Source organism: Lithobates pipiens, unplaced genomic scaffold, assembly GCF_037356315.1.
Source record: "Lithobates pipiens isolate NorthernLeopardFrog02 unplaced genomic scaffold, aLitPip1_a1.2 Scaffold_23, whole genome shotgun sequence".
Lineage (NCBI taxonomy): Eukaryota > Metazoa > Chordata > Amphibia > Anura > Ranidae > Lithobates > Lithobates pipiens.
Genome location: NW_027507785.1, coordinates 102,524,873 through 102,539,398, shown reverse-complemented (window position 1 = coordinate 102,539,398; position 14,526 = coordinate 102,524,873). Strand labels below are relative to the sequence as shown.

General features: G+C 37.2%; 1 protein-coding gene across 3 annotated transcripts in view; it reads right to left on the bottom strand.

Moving 5' to 3' along the window:
- The window catches only part of SLC6A1 (solute carrier family 6 member 1), a 280,638-nt gene extending 267,019 nt beyond the window's left edge, over positions 1 to 13,619 (bottom strand). For 2 of the 3 annotated variants that reach the window (XM_077452110.1, XM_077452109.1), the window contains exon 1: positions 13,443 to 13,619. The gene's annotated coding sequence lies outside the window, so the exon portion shown is untranslated. Of the gene's footprint in view, positions 1 to 12,310; positions 12,332 to 13,442 lie in introns of those variants that run through there. The other variant, XM_077452111.1, reaches the window with a different exon arrangement.
- Positions 13,620 to 14,526: the final 907 nt, after the last annotated feature.

Sequence of the window (14,526 nt, the reverse complement as noted above, 5' to 3'; positions counted from 1 at the left end):
AGACGTTCAACATTAGAATCCTACTATAGCTTGTAGTCTAAATATTCGACCGGGAATGTATGATTGAAGCATCATACAGTGAGTTTCGCTGCTCCGCTGAATCTTCTTTAAACATTCGACAGACACCATAAGCCTTCAATGACAGATTTGACCGTAATTCATTTGGATTTTCGGACGAATGCAATTTTTTTACGAAAAACAAAATAAATAAAAACGAATATCGGGAGTAACTAAATGAATTTATTTTTCAGAAGGAACCCAAATTTCGAAACAAAATATTTCAGTCTGCACATGTCTAATATTTAGTAGGAGGCATGAAGATTTTTTTGAAATTGTAATTTCTCAGAATGTTTTGGAAGAAATGTAATATTTTTTCACCATTTTTTTCTCACAGTCAGTGATAAAGGACACTGACTGATGACAGTATGTAAATAAAAAATTGTGATAATGTGTAATTGCATTATCAGCACAGACCCCCCTGTCAGGAGAGCAGCCGATTGGCTCTCCTCTACTCGCGTCTGTCAGACGCGAGTGAGGAAAAGCCAGACAATGGCTCTTCCTGTTTACATTATGATCAGCCGTGATTGGACACTGCTGATCACGTGGTAAAAAGCCTCTGTCAGAGATTGGTGTAGTGGTGCGGCACCATGTGCGCAAGAATGGTCGTTTTGGAGGGCTGTCATATGACGTCCACCTAGAACGAGAGACGCACTGCCCAGCCATCATTTGACAGGTGGCGGGCAGGAAGTGGTTAAAGACTCATTATTAGACACATTTGGGTACTGTTTTTTTTTTGCTGTTTTATGAAAGCACACAATTTTATGGCTTGACATGTTTGGTATCTAACATTTTACAAAAAAATGGGTATGATATTGTGTTTTTGTGTGCATTAAAACTAATTTCAGTGAACTGAAATATGGGTTTAATAAACAGTTGCACTAATATCGTGTGACATATAAAATTGCAACTGCCACCATTTTATTCTATAGAGTCACCGCTTGTAAGTGACAAAAAAATAAAAAGAACCATGGTCGATTCATATAATTATGAGTTTGAAGAATACCAGGATACATGGGCTTTTGAGAGTCTAACACTCTACTCTTTACATTTTTCTGTTCAGATATAGACCAATTATACTTTTCCAACTTTATCAAAGAAAAACTCTTACCCATTAAAAAATACAATATACGAGTTGCCATTAAAGTCCCGCCGATTTCTAGCTGAACAGTTGATTTCTAGTTGTCTCTGACATCAATACTTTTTGAGTCTCTAAATTTGTTCTTGGTCAGCTCTTTAGAAAGTAAGGAATCCATTGGATCACCATGACAGGCAGCCAACTACTGTAGCATTTTTAGAGACACCAATGACAGTGCAAGGTTACTTGAAAAATCTTACTTTATACGGTATCTATTATATCTTCATTTAGCAGTATAAATAGACAAACATTTATTTCAGCAAATGTGCATTCTTCTCACAATTTGTTCCCTGTATAACAACCTGGAAGCTCATATAGTAGCTGGTTTGGCATACAGAACAGCAGAGGTCGTTGATTAAATGGAGTGAGGAGAGCTTTATCTATGGATTGTCAGAAAATCAGTGGAGGCTAAAGGTAGAATGTGATAGGATTGATTTACTAAAGAGACAGCAGTATATGGCTTCTAAGGCAACCTTCGACATTTTCACCCTGAGTTTTAATGGGCAGATAATGTGCTATTCTCTCTTATTTATTGGATATTGATTTTTTTTCCTTCAATCATCCCCGCATATCCAAGGAGGTTCTTTGAGATATTGCTTATATTTTCAAGCATCAGCTATTGCCAGTTGAATTCTTAACCTTAAAACCTATATTTTCCTAAAAATCTGACTGTTGCAAGTCCATTTCTTCAAAGTCTTCAAGAGCAGCTACCTGTATTAATGTACAATCACTTAATTTACTTTAATATAAGTTTTCTATAAACCATTCCAGCCAGTGCTGGGACAATGTCATCTAGACCCCAGGGCGAACATGCCAAACTACATCCCCCAAGATGTATGAGCTTTATGTGTCAGCAAAGATTCCCCCCCAAAAATTGAACACAAATCTGTATGCTTACCCCCTAAGCATAAATTCCCCTTCTTCCCATAACAAATCTCCCCCTGCTGAAAGCCCCCCTCCCAGCATAAATCTTTGTCCCTCATCCCACAACCCCCTCAATGCAAGCAAACTCTCCCCACCCAAAAAAAATCACCCCTCCAGCACAAATCTTCTACTCCTCAAATTTCCCCTCTGAGTACACATCCTCTCCCCCCACTCCAAATTCTCCCTCACAGCACAAATCCCCCCCCCCAATTCCCCCTCCTAGCACAAGAACCCCCCCCCACATAAAATGCCCTTACCTAGCACAAATACTCCCTAATTATCCTTACTAGCACAATTACCCCGCTCCCTGCCCCCCCAAAAATGCAAGGTGCATAATGACATGGATAAGCAAGTTTGGGGTGGAGGAACTTCAACCCAATAGATATGAACTTCATAAGAGAATTAATGATCATATATCTCTTATAAAGAAATGGAAAATGGAAACGCCGATAAGTCTCCATGTGGGGTTATTCTATGGCTTTAGTCTAAATATAATCAAATTTATGGCTCTCAAGCACATTCCCCCCTGACGTTAGAGGAGGTAGCAATGACCAAAAGCTTTTGCAATTGGAATCGTGGCGGGGATGGATGAGACGTGCGGAATGACGCAGCTTGCGCATATGCAGCATGGTTCTCACATCCGCATCCGGTTCTCGGACCGAATGGATGGCATTTAAGGACACTGTGTGCAGCAATCAGATGCTGTGGGAACGGAGAGGCACAAGCACGCCACTATCTACTAATCAGGGAACTTTCTAACCAGCTATCTTGGAAAATAGCTCCACTATAGGCCCTTGTACTACATGGTTTTGGTAAATCTGAAGGAAAAAATCAGCAGACAATCTGATAGTGTGTATGGGGCTTTAGAGAGAAAGAAGCACCTTAGAGTGTTGAAAGTGTGTGGCCCTCAGTATTAACTCTGCTGCAGAACCTGTTCCTGTAAGTGGACTATATATTATAGCCTATTGCATTTTTATACTGGGAAGGATATTCCATATTACCTTCTAATATCTAAGCGCATCTGATACATTTTTCTATCCCTTTAGTTGTTCCTTGTATGCCGCCTGTAATGCACGGTTCCTTTGATGCAGTTAGATACCTAGTTATCTTGGCAGTTCTTGGATCGATATTCCTAGGAGATATAGGTAAGCAGTGGTGTCTTGGCAGTGAAGACACACATGTATAATTATGAAAATGAAAATGTTTATATATTATATACTATATTAGTTTTAAAAAATGTATTGATATGTATATATGCTTGTGCTTTTTAATAGAAGGCTTGTACCCACAAACTGGACAGCATCCCCCGAAGAAGCCCAACCTATAGGCAAAACATCTTGCAGTCCACCTTATATTGCTGTTTCAATGAAATTGTGGCTAACTGTACCAGCCATTTGTTATATTTACATTTTTTATTTTGCTCCTCAAAATAGAAAATAAAATAATTTTTAGACATTATATTTGACATTTTGACAATTTATTTGTACCCACAACGTCCCATTTTCCTTCTCATTTTATCTACAAAATATCTGAGGCATAGGGGCTAAACGCTCAGTGTGCCTAAGGGCTAGGCAGTACATTTTTACCAGTTTCAGCATTGAAGGTTTTCACCTAGTCTTCTCTAGAAGTAACCTTCTAATTCACTAAAGCCGTGCTAAGCTCTTGCATGTACAACTCTTACTCTGCTTATTTTATTCATTCTATCTTTGTGTTTATTTCATCTAAAAACTGTAGAAATGTTCCGAATATGCATTTATTGTAAAACAGAAATATAGCTGACTAAAGCTTGCTTGACACTTTATTGCCATCATTTGGTCAAAAGGTGTACTGTCACTGCTCTAAGTACTATGAGTGGTTAGGTGGCAATTCTGCTTGAGATGGTCTAGCCAAGAGAGTGTTGAGCACCACTAACAAAAGAGAGAAATCCATAAAAGGAAATGGGATGTGGGGGTGGGGGATCAGGGAAGAAAAGTTATAATGTATAATTGATATAAGTGGTTAATGTATATAATAATTGCACACAACTCCAATGAGAGAACACTGTCTGATCTAGAAATGTTCTGCAAGAATGTATGTGCCTGCATACTTGCATTGTACAAAGGATTCTAGTAAAAATGTAACTGCTGCATAATTATGGCTTGTTTGATTATATAGTCCCATGGGCCAGATGTTGAAAGCCTTTAAATTAGCAGCACAATATGACATTCATATTATAAATGAATCACTTATATAGCAGAACATATTTTTTTTTAGACTGTGGTCTATATGTCAGTGTACTATTGTACCCCCTGATAAGAAAGAGGTAGCAGTATGCCAGTTGCATGCTTTTCCACCCTTAATCATAAACATAGTAGGCTAAGCAGGCCCCCTTACTAGCCTGACAATGCCATACAGAACATAAGTTAAAAGTCTAAATGATTTGACAGATTTCAAAGGTATAGCTTTCAGGGTTGTTCTCAGTGCTGCACATCCTAGATTGTAAGCTTGAACAAGCAGGGCCCTCTGATTCCTCCTGTATTGTAACTGTACTGTCTGCCCGCATGTTGTAAAGTGCTGCGCAAACTGTTGGCGCTAAATAAATCCTGTTTAATAATAATAAATGTAAGTGCTACATAAAGTATGCCTACATAAAGGTCAGGCAACAATAGCTGTTAGCATAGTCAACTTAGTACACTAGAAAGGAACGATGTTGTTGATAAAAGTTATAATTGTAGTAGTAATATGAATAATAATAATAGTAACAATAACCTTAATGTTATCAAAGGTCCTACAGAGTTTTAGCTCATGAGGAACTCTAGTATTTTTGAATGTATTAAACAAACAGGGTTAATTTCAGTCTGAAGAAGAAGTTAAAAGGGCAATAAATCTACACTACAAGGACAGATAAGCAAATGCTTCTTAGAGCACAAAGATCTATGATTAGCAATCGCCCTGAGGTTTGCCTTCATGTCTTCTTTACTGGAAACTTAACAGTTTTGTGTTCCTTAGCTACTGAGCCCCACAAATTTCTATCTCAGGCCCCCCGACCCCAAAGCAGTCTGCACTATTGTTACTTGACCCAAGCACTATTTTGAACAACTCAATGTCTCAAGAGGACTAGAAAGGTACCTATAAAGGTATGAAGCTACGCACCTAGCATTTTCAAGAGCAAGGCTGCATTAGGCCTCCATATTTTTTCATGAAAGGCTACATTTAAATTGTAAAATATGTTAATACAGTGAAGAACATCTCTGTCTCTGGAAAACTGGGAACACTATCCTTAATCTTCTTACCCTGCCATTAGAACTAATTATTGGCAGGTTGTTTTTAGCCCTTTGATTGAAAGTTAGGGAGCAATTACAGGTGACAAGTGAAATGACAATTCTATGCTGCAAATGTTTAGCTATACTTAAATCAAAAAGTACACTCAATTTACCTTAATCTACATTCTCAGTAACTCATTGAAGTCAGATTATAGAGAGCTTCTCACATGGCGGATGGGTAGGTCTGCTTCCTGAGTCTGTTATGTACAACTTCCTCTCTTTGTTAGTGTAATAAGTTAATTTCAAACTAACAGTGTAGGTCTGACTCTGGCTGATGCCTGTGATAAAATAAATCCATTTAATTTAGTGGTGAAACTTTAATACAATAATACAATACTCTATGTAAAAGGATGCAAGGAGCATAAAATGGGTATGTTCCAAGACATTTTTTCCCAGAACACCAACAAAACAGGGTGAAGCACACTAGCTCACTATAGCCATGAACTTACTATCCACTTAGACCAACTATCTTGTGCTGTACCTCTCCTACCCCAGTTGACTGGCTAACTGTAGTATCACATACTAACAGGATAAGATGTATTAGAAACACAAGGAATGCCAAGTCTAGCATTAAAGATTTGTCCAGTCTCTTTAAGTAAACCTAGACCTTACAACTAGAAGAGCAGTGATCCTTTTTTTGCTAGTATTTTGGATGCACGTAAACAGACCCAAAATGAATTACTCTAAGTATACAGTGCAGATTTTCACTATCAAAAATGCACAAACTGTGCAGCAACAGGAAAAATGCGGACCAGATTATTCTGCCAAACAGGGCAGCAATCTGCAACCTTTTATTACATACAAGAATGCGTTTCTATCAAGCAGAAACATGTTGCATGGATGGTTGTGTACTGCACCTAGCAGCTATGCTGCATTGGCCACAGCCTATGTTGAATGCAAAGAAATCCAACTTTGACTATAGCAATGCCTACTGTTAGTAGAATCCAGAAAGGCAGCACCACTCCAAGGCTCCAGGCCTCCCCCTCCAACCCTATAGGTATCATTTGCTGGCCAAAGGAGACCATCACCACTCCATTCGCTGTCACTGTAACAAACCAAAGGCCCCACTCTTAATAATATCACCAATCTCTACAATTAAGCCTATAAGGGTGAAACACATCAGGGAGGAGCGGTTCTTGGATGTGGACTTCCAGCGTGCTTTACCTGAATATAGTTTTTTTTAAAACTGACAACATCGGAGTGTGGCCCAAGACATAGCCATCCCTAGATGAAAAGATGGGAAGTCATAACCAGGTAGGCTATAATCCCTGTATGTATTTCAGGGCTTCATTTTAATTTTACCTGAAACAAACCTCGAACAAAACTAAGGTTTCATTCATACACCAATAAAGGAACTCATCTACCCTGTTCCCCTCAAGTCTATATAAAAAGAAAACAATATATCTTACGAAACCTGTTGTATTTGCGGTAATTGGAACAACTGGTTAATATAAAATAGTTACAATCACAGAAGCAAATTTCTGAAAATGTGTTTGTAATTGTAAGTCATTTAGGTATTATAACAGTGACATGTTCTTTTTAAGGTGATAGAATTTCTACTATCTACTCTGACCCATCGAGACAGATTTAGTATGCCAACCAATTTATAAACTTCTATCTTAAAACATTATAAGAAGGAACTGATTATACAAACCTGGCAATACTTTCCATGCTAATTAAAGTGCAATCAATCACTAGCTAATGTGTGTCAAACAGGCAATACCTACAGAGTGTATTCAGGTACGTATTCAGTAATGGCAGTAAGTGAACTCCTAATGCTTTAGAGGAAGTATTACAACTGTACTGGAGTCAGAACATTCTCATATATTTTATCTGAGTTGTACTACACAATGTACAGCCAGATATATTTAGATATATGGCACTGCAACCTCTTGTCAAATGATTTTATTTACCTTCATAGGTGCAGGTTTAGAGCCTTAAAAACACAATAGATTCCTGCAGCTAGAAATGTTTAAGGGGGCTCTAGGGCTGGAAAGTGTTTGGATAATGCAAGAGTCCAGCTTTTCTATTTGTCATACATCTTTCACATCATGCTGTCAGTCACAAAGATCAATTACAATTACTACAGTGAATCCATCAATAAGTAGGTGCATGATGTGGCAGAAGGAGATAACATATTGCAGTAAAAAGAAAATCAGGTATTATAGTTCAATTCAATGAGCCTATTGTCCCTAAACCTCTCTGATAGATGTCACATGCACATAACAGACTCTGGCTGCATAGATAACAAACCAGGCAAGATTTCAGTTACACTTGCAAAATGTGTTGATAATCATCTTTTGATAACTGGTGCATTTGTTTTTGGTATTAAATGATATATGCAAGTTTGAAAGTTTAGATGGGTCCTTAGCACATGAAGTTCCAGTGCCAATAAACTAGAGTCATTTTATTGATGACATATATTTGGCTTTGCTGAATATCACGTGTAGGGAAATTGGTGTGCCAGTATTTCAAAAGGCCTAAAACAAAGAAATGTACTCTACACTTAACCCCTATAAGCCTAAATCTCAAGAAAAACATAAATGGTAGGCGTGCACACCCAGTGCATTACCAAAGATAATTTAATAATAAAAATGTTTTATATAAAAGTGGGTATTCACAAAATTCAACTGACAAAGGGCCATAAAAACAATGCATGGACATGCACAGAACACGCAGTACAGCTAACGCGTTTCGGCGCGCACCCCCTTCCTCAGAGGTAGGCCTAGCTCTGAGGAAGGGGGTGCGCCCCCGAAACATGTTAGCAGTACCCCGTGTTCTGTGCATGTCCATGCATTGTTTTTATGGCCTTTTGTCAGTTGCATTTTGTGAGTACCTACTTTTATATAAAACATTTTGATTATTAAATTATCTTTGGTAATGCACTAGGTGTGCATGCCTTCCATTTCTGTTTTTCTTATAGTTCCTTTTGGATTACCCCATCTGAGGAAGGCTTACTCCTACATCTTAACCTACATCACTGCACACCACTCATCCAGAAACTGCTAGGTACTGGTGGCAAAATAAGAACTACTAGCCACTTCTAAAACCCACTTGCAGCCTCAGTATTTTTGTTACATCATCCATGTAGCCTGGAGCCTGGAGAACTACTGGGGGAAGGAGGGGAGTGTGTAAACAAAAGCAGACAGGAAATCCTGAGTGATGCTTCCTGTCACAAAGCTAGAAATTCTATTACAGTCATTGACGTAGAGAGAATTTGGCAGCATCAGTAGTAGAGCAAAAGACAAAGACAGTGAGGAGTAAATGGAAGTATGGAAGTCCCCTTACCTACTGAAAGCCTAGAAGCTCAATAATAGAAGCTGAAGTTCCAATTTAAGCTTTTACACTCATCTTAAGTCAATAACCTCAATACTTAGCCCTTAAACATCCATTACTGTCTTCAGTCTTGTAATGAGAGTGAGCACCAATGGCTGACCTCCATGCTGACTACTCTTCAGTTAAAGAATGAAAGCTGGTCAACCACTTACCCCAACCTTTTAACTACATCTAGGATGATTTTCTTCAAATGTTTTTAACTTTTTATCATCCTGCTCAGTTCATTTTTCACATATTGATATATTTTTACATTATCTAAGCAGATTACTGGCTTAGACCATGCTCACACTTGTTGTGACAGTCCCTACTGTGAAAAAATTTACAGATGGCCAATATATAAGGCTTGGAACTTCAAAAAAGCATAAATATCTCCAAATTCCTGAGAATGTTTCTAGCTGGCATTAGCCAAGCCATTGTTGGAAAAGTATAATATTTGTAGGCAATAATTGACAAATCCAAAATTACCCTTAATCAGTTAGATCAGGGGTCTCCAAACTTTATAAACAAAGGGCCAGTTTACTGTCCTTTAGACTTGAGGGGGGGGGGTGGGGGGTGCTGGAATGTGGCCATTGAGAGTAGGAAAGGTCCTGACGTCAGTGGGAAAAAATGATGCCCCACCCTTGGTATTGTGTCCCATTGTTGGCGTCATTGGGAGAAATTGGGCCCTATTGTTGGTGTCATTGGGAGGAATTGTGTCATGGGTGTCATTGGACCTCACTGTTCGTGTTATTGGGAGGAATTGCGTCCCATCATTGGTGTCATTGGGAGGAATTGTTTCCTATCATTGGTGTCATTGTGAGGAGTTGTGCTCATTCATTGGTGTCAGTGAGGGGAATTATGTCCCATTGTTGATATCAATGGATGATATAGTGCCTCAAGGGCCGGTTAAAAGCAAGCAAAGGCCACGTCTGGCCCCTGGGCCATAGTTTGGCGACCACTGAGTTAGATCATTAGTATTAATGAATTTCAATGAGATTTTCATTCATGGATTTCCTCACCCATTTGTCTATGCCTATCAAATACATTCCATTATATTTTGTTACGTTCAATTCAATAACATTCAATGGAACATCTGACATAAAAAGATGTTCCTGCACTAGTTGGTTGAAAGTGGCCAAAGGCCAACTTCTGTAGATGATTTGAGTAGCTCAGTTAATGCTTTTGACAATGGTACCATGCAGGGGTTAATTCACAAATAATAATTAGCTATTCAAGCACAAGTGCTCATTATAGCTCAGACAAATGCCCTAATATGTTACAAAACTCTGTGATTTTCCACTGACAAAGAAAGGGAACATACCCTTTACTGTGCATTGACCATGCCTACATCATCCAAATTAGGGGGAGGCAGTTGCAGTAGTTCTCTGGTAGGTATAGAAATTGAATAAGCTTAGGGAATCTCTTGTTACCTATTGTCTTCAATGATAGATCAGCCATATAAAGGAGACAGAGATTGCTAATTTTCAAAGGATCAGATCCAGGATCCAGGTTCTATTCCCCTTGTCAAGCACATCCATTGTCCAGGTTGCACAGCCTGAGCTCCTTAGTGTAGACAAAGTTACACATATACTAATTTCCAATGAGCAAATAGGAAACACTAGCAAACCGTACTACAACTTCCTAGCCACTAAACCATCTCTGAGTACACTGACATTCCCAGTCAGTCCCAACTATGGTTGTTAGTGCACCTTCTAGAGCAAGATTTTTGCTTGGTTGAGCTGTGCACATCTGGATTATGCAAGTGTCCCTCTCTGTATATAGTAAACCTAATGGTATGTACAATCAGTTTTGAAAATAGAATTGCAGATTTTGGATAAAAATTAAGGGTTAGATGAGATATTTTCCAGGAGAATAGGAATTTTTTCATGGCAAAACTCACACGCCAATTTTGATTGAAATAAACAAATAATAAATTCTGGGTACTGGGATTTATAAATCACCAGATCACCATGGAATATGAAAATCTACATACAGTACATATTCAATGGTAACAAGTCAATAAATAAAGCATAGCAATTCACTTGGTAAATATGTACTTTATCCATTCCTACTTAATCCTTCAAATGTGTAAACTGTGGGCCTGATTATTATATGATTTTATACATACTATATAAAAAATGTAAAAATGACAATACAATCTGTGAGTAGCTATAGAGAACCCTAAGACATTCTATTCATTGAGGCAAATGTGTATAGGAAGATGGCATAATGGAGGTGTTTCTCATAACTACAAGTTAATTGCACCCTTTAATTTTATAACCAATACCTGAAAAATGCTGGAATAAGCTTGGTTGTTGCGTGAACTACTTTTTCCCTCTATTTTTACTTATTTTTTTCCTTCTACAATGATTATCTATGCTGCACAAAGGGGTGAAAAAACTGTTTTATGTACAGATGCAAGTTCTTTCAACAGCTGTTTTAGAAATGGGAACAATCAACAGTTTTAACTGATATATGTAAACCATTAAAGATACTCTTTAAAAAAACATGCAGTAGTAAACCAGCAGCAGGTGCAATGTGTGTTACAATAAATTGCAGACATTTTGCAAATAAATATAATAAATTATATTTTTTTAATTAAGATTTTATTATGTTTTACAGAGCAAGAAAGGGAACACAGGCTTTCATTTTTTATCTGGTGCTATTTATAATGTAAATAAAAAATGAGTCAATAAAAGGTATCATTTTCTTTTGCATACATAATTTTCATTGCTGTAAATTTGTGCAAACAGCTGAAGTCAACCATTGCAACCAGGAGATGCCTACAGTATAGGTATGAAACATATATAGATTAACAAATGAATGGGTATAAAGACAATATGGTGGACAAATCTACAGGTATGAAGCTACAGGTGTACTATGCTAGCTTCAATGATGATAACATATAGCCTTCCAACTGAGACATAAATACAAGACACAACCTTAATAAAGTCAAATAACACCATCCAAGGTGTCTGACGTTGAATATCTAATTGGCAGTCATTTTCAAGAACCAATGGAAAAACCTCAAAATCCTAATATCAATGAGTTCAAAACATTGGTTCACCAAACCTACGAGATTCTTCAACAAGAAAAGCTCAACGTTCAAATTAAAGTTAGCTGTTTCAGTACTAAATTCCGATTTGCTTCAATGTCATCCCAAAACAAAGAAGACCACCATTCCATGTCCTTGACGATGAGAAGCAAAGCATTGATGACCTTGGGCTTTTTGTAGAAAGGGATACATGTCAGAAGCAATAATTGACCCAGTTTCTTTTAAAGCAAGCATAGACTGATGGTCCATGAAGTTAAAGTAGATACATATGCATACCTTAAATGCAATATAATAATAACAGCAAGGAAACCTTGCTTCTGCAAGCTGTCATATACATTTGCATACATTAATTGAAGCTGATAATTTTCAGAAAATTCAAACATTAATCCCCTAAAATAAAAGCCTTTTCTAAACGTGGCTGTCGTTAAATGAATTTAGCGATGATTAAAAGCTCTACTGGATTTTTCAATGCATTTGTGAAATATAAATGCATGGTGTATTGAAGATACATGCCAATACCTTCAGTACTCCGCACACAGCTCAGCCAAACCAGTCTCTGTTCCACTGTATTAAAATGAGCAAGACAAACAGCGCAATCGCAACAGACAGAGAACAACTAGCACAGACCTAATCACTAATCCATAACTTGGTGATGTTAATGCCTGCACTCGCAACCCTTGTAAAATATTAAAGACTTGAATATTGTCTCTTCCTTGAACTCTACTTTCTTCTAATAATACTGACCATATAGAAAAGCACTGACTTTGTACAGCATAGGAAATTTTGTTATTTTTTGCTCACGATTTAGCACAAACTAAATGTATTTTGCCTAAAATATTTAATGTCACCATAACATGTATGCATTCACTGTTGCTATATTATTATGCATGTTAAACTGTGTTCTTCTTTACAGAATTAAAAAAAAAAACTAAAAATTAAAAGGAAACATACATACTGTACATAATTATTCAAAATAAATATAGACACGATTTGGTTCCGTCAACAGCCATTTTTAATCTGGTTATTTTAGATATGGTGGTAATTAAAAAAAATCTAAAAATCTTAACAGTTATTTTTTAAAATTAATTAGAGTGCATGGTTTTGAAGTTAGGTAAACAAAAATGTATGTAATACATGAGCAGTGAAGTTAATTTGCATTCATTTACATCTATGTAAAGGTTAACGTTTACATTTTCTCCAAAAATCCTGGATGTGTTAACTTTAAAACATTAGAATGTCACAGTTCACCCTGCCAGGCTGGATTCCCTACTAACACAGTCTCAGCCAGGATTTGAACATCTGCAAAGGGAGAACAGCGCACCTATAACGTCTGTACACTTTCAATCGCATACACTTTCAATTTTCCAAGCTATCTACACTGAATTAAATCCTCACATGCAATGCCCAGCTGGGAGAAATAAATTAAATTGTCATGCAAGATGAAAAGCATGTAAATGTTTTTGAGACTGTCTTCAATATTCATACCTGTCTTATCTTATAAATCCTGCTACAGTAACTATATATGTAAATACATTTTCCCAGCATAAAGCTGGGTGAAACACATTTAATATAAACACACTGTATAGAAATGATGTTTTTTTTCTTTAAATGCAAACTTTTTTTTTCCCATTGGATGTAAAAGAACTCCTACCTGATATGGATGTGTCTGTCCAGCCAAGGCTCATTTTTTGATCATTTCAGCTGCTCGGAGTAGATATTCAGCTGTTCACAGCAGCACATCAGCACAGCACAGCCCCAATTCAGCACAGTCTCAACCTCCACATCAACATTTAGACACACCTCTCCCTCTATGTCATCTGCTACTCTCTGCTTCTCCAGAGTAAATGAACAGGACCTGAGCTGAATAATGGATACACTCACTTTCATCGTCATACATGAAAATTCACACACACATTTCATTTTCTTTTTGTCTGCAGAAAGCCTTCTATTGGTTTTACAAATGAAAAGAAAAAAAAAACATCAACCTTTCTGCGTGTGGGCTTTTTTGTGTTTTTATTTTTATAATTTTTATTTTGTTTTATTTTATTTTTTTCACCCGACTGCTGGGGTGATTTGCTTTCAATGCAGACATCGTATTTAAACTGTCACATTATCAAAATATAAACATGAATATGCAATATTTTCCACTTAATTTTGTTTCAAAATGATCAGTGTGTCAATTTGTTTTTGTGTGTGTGTGTGTGTGTGTGTCAATTATACAGTATATACCATCATGAACAACTGGGCATTGGCTGAAAAATTCCAACCACATTCTTTACCTGAAATATAATGCTGCTCACAGGTTATCTCTGGCAGTCCAGTAGATCTATGAATAGGTCAAAATTATTTGGATTTGTTGATGATGACTACATGCAACAAAAACTCTCTTTCAATAGGAGGGTACTTTATTATTTAAAAAAAGGATTTTCTACGCTTTTTATCTAACTAGCTATCATTTATTTTGCTTAACTTTTACATACTGTTAATCAACCCTACTCCAATTTTTCTCCCTCGTCCCACATTACTTTTCCATGTCCCTTTCTGCCTTTATGCCTTATGCCTCCTCCCACTACCCATGATATTTTCTTCTATTTTCTTCCCTACCCCCTTTCTCCCCTCTACCTTTCTATTCCTCTCTCTCATCCCTCTTTCATTTTCTTCATTTTGTTTCCTTTCCTTTTTCCTTTCCCTCAACCTTTCCTTTCATTCATTTTACTTTTCTTTCCTCCCTTGCT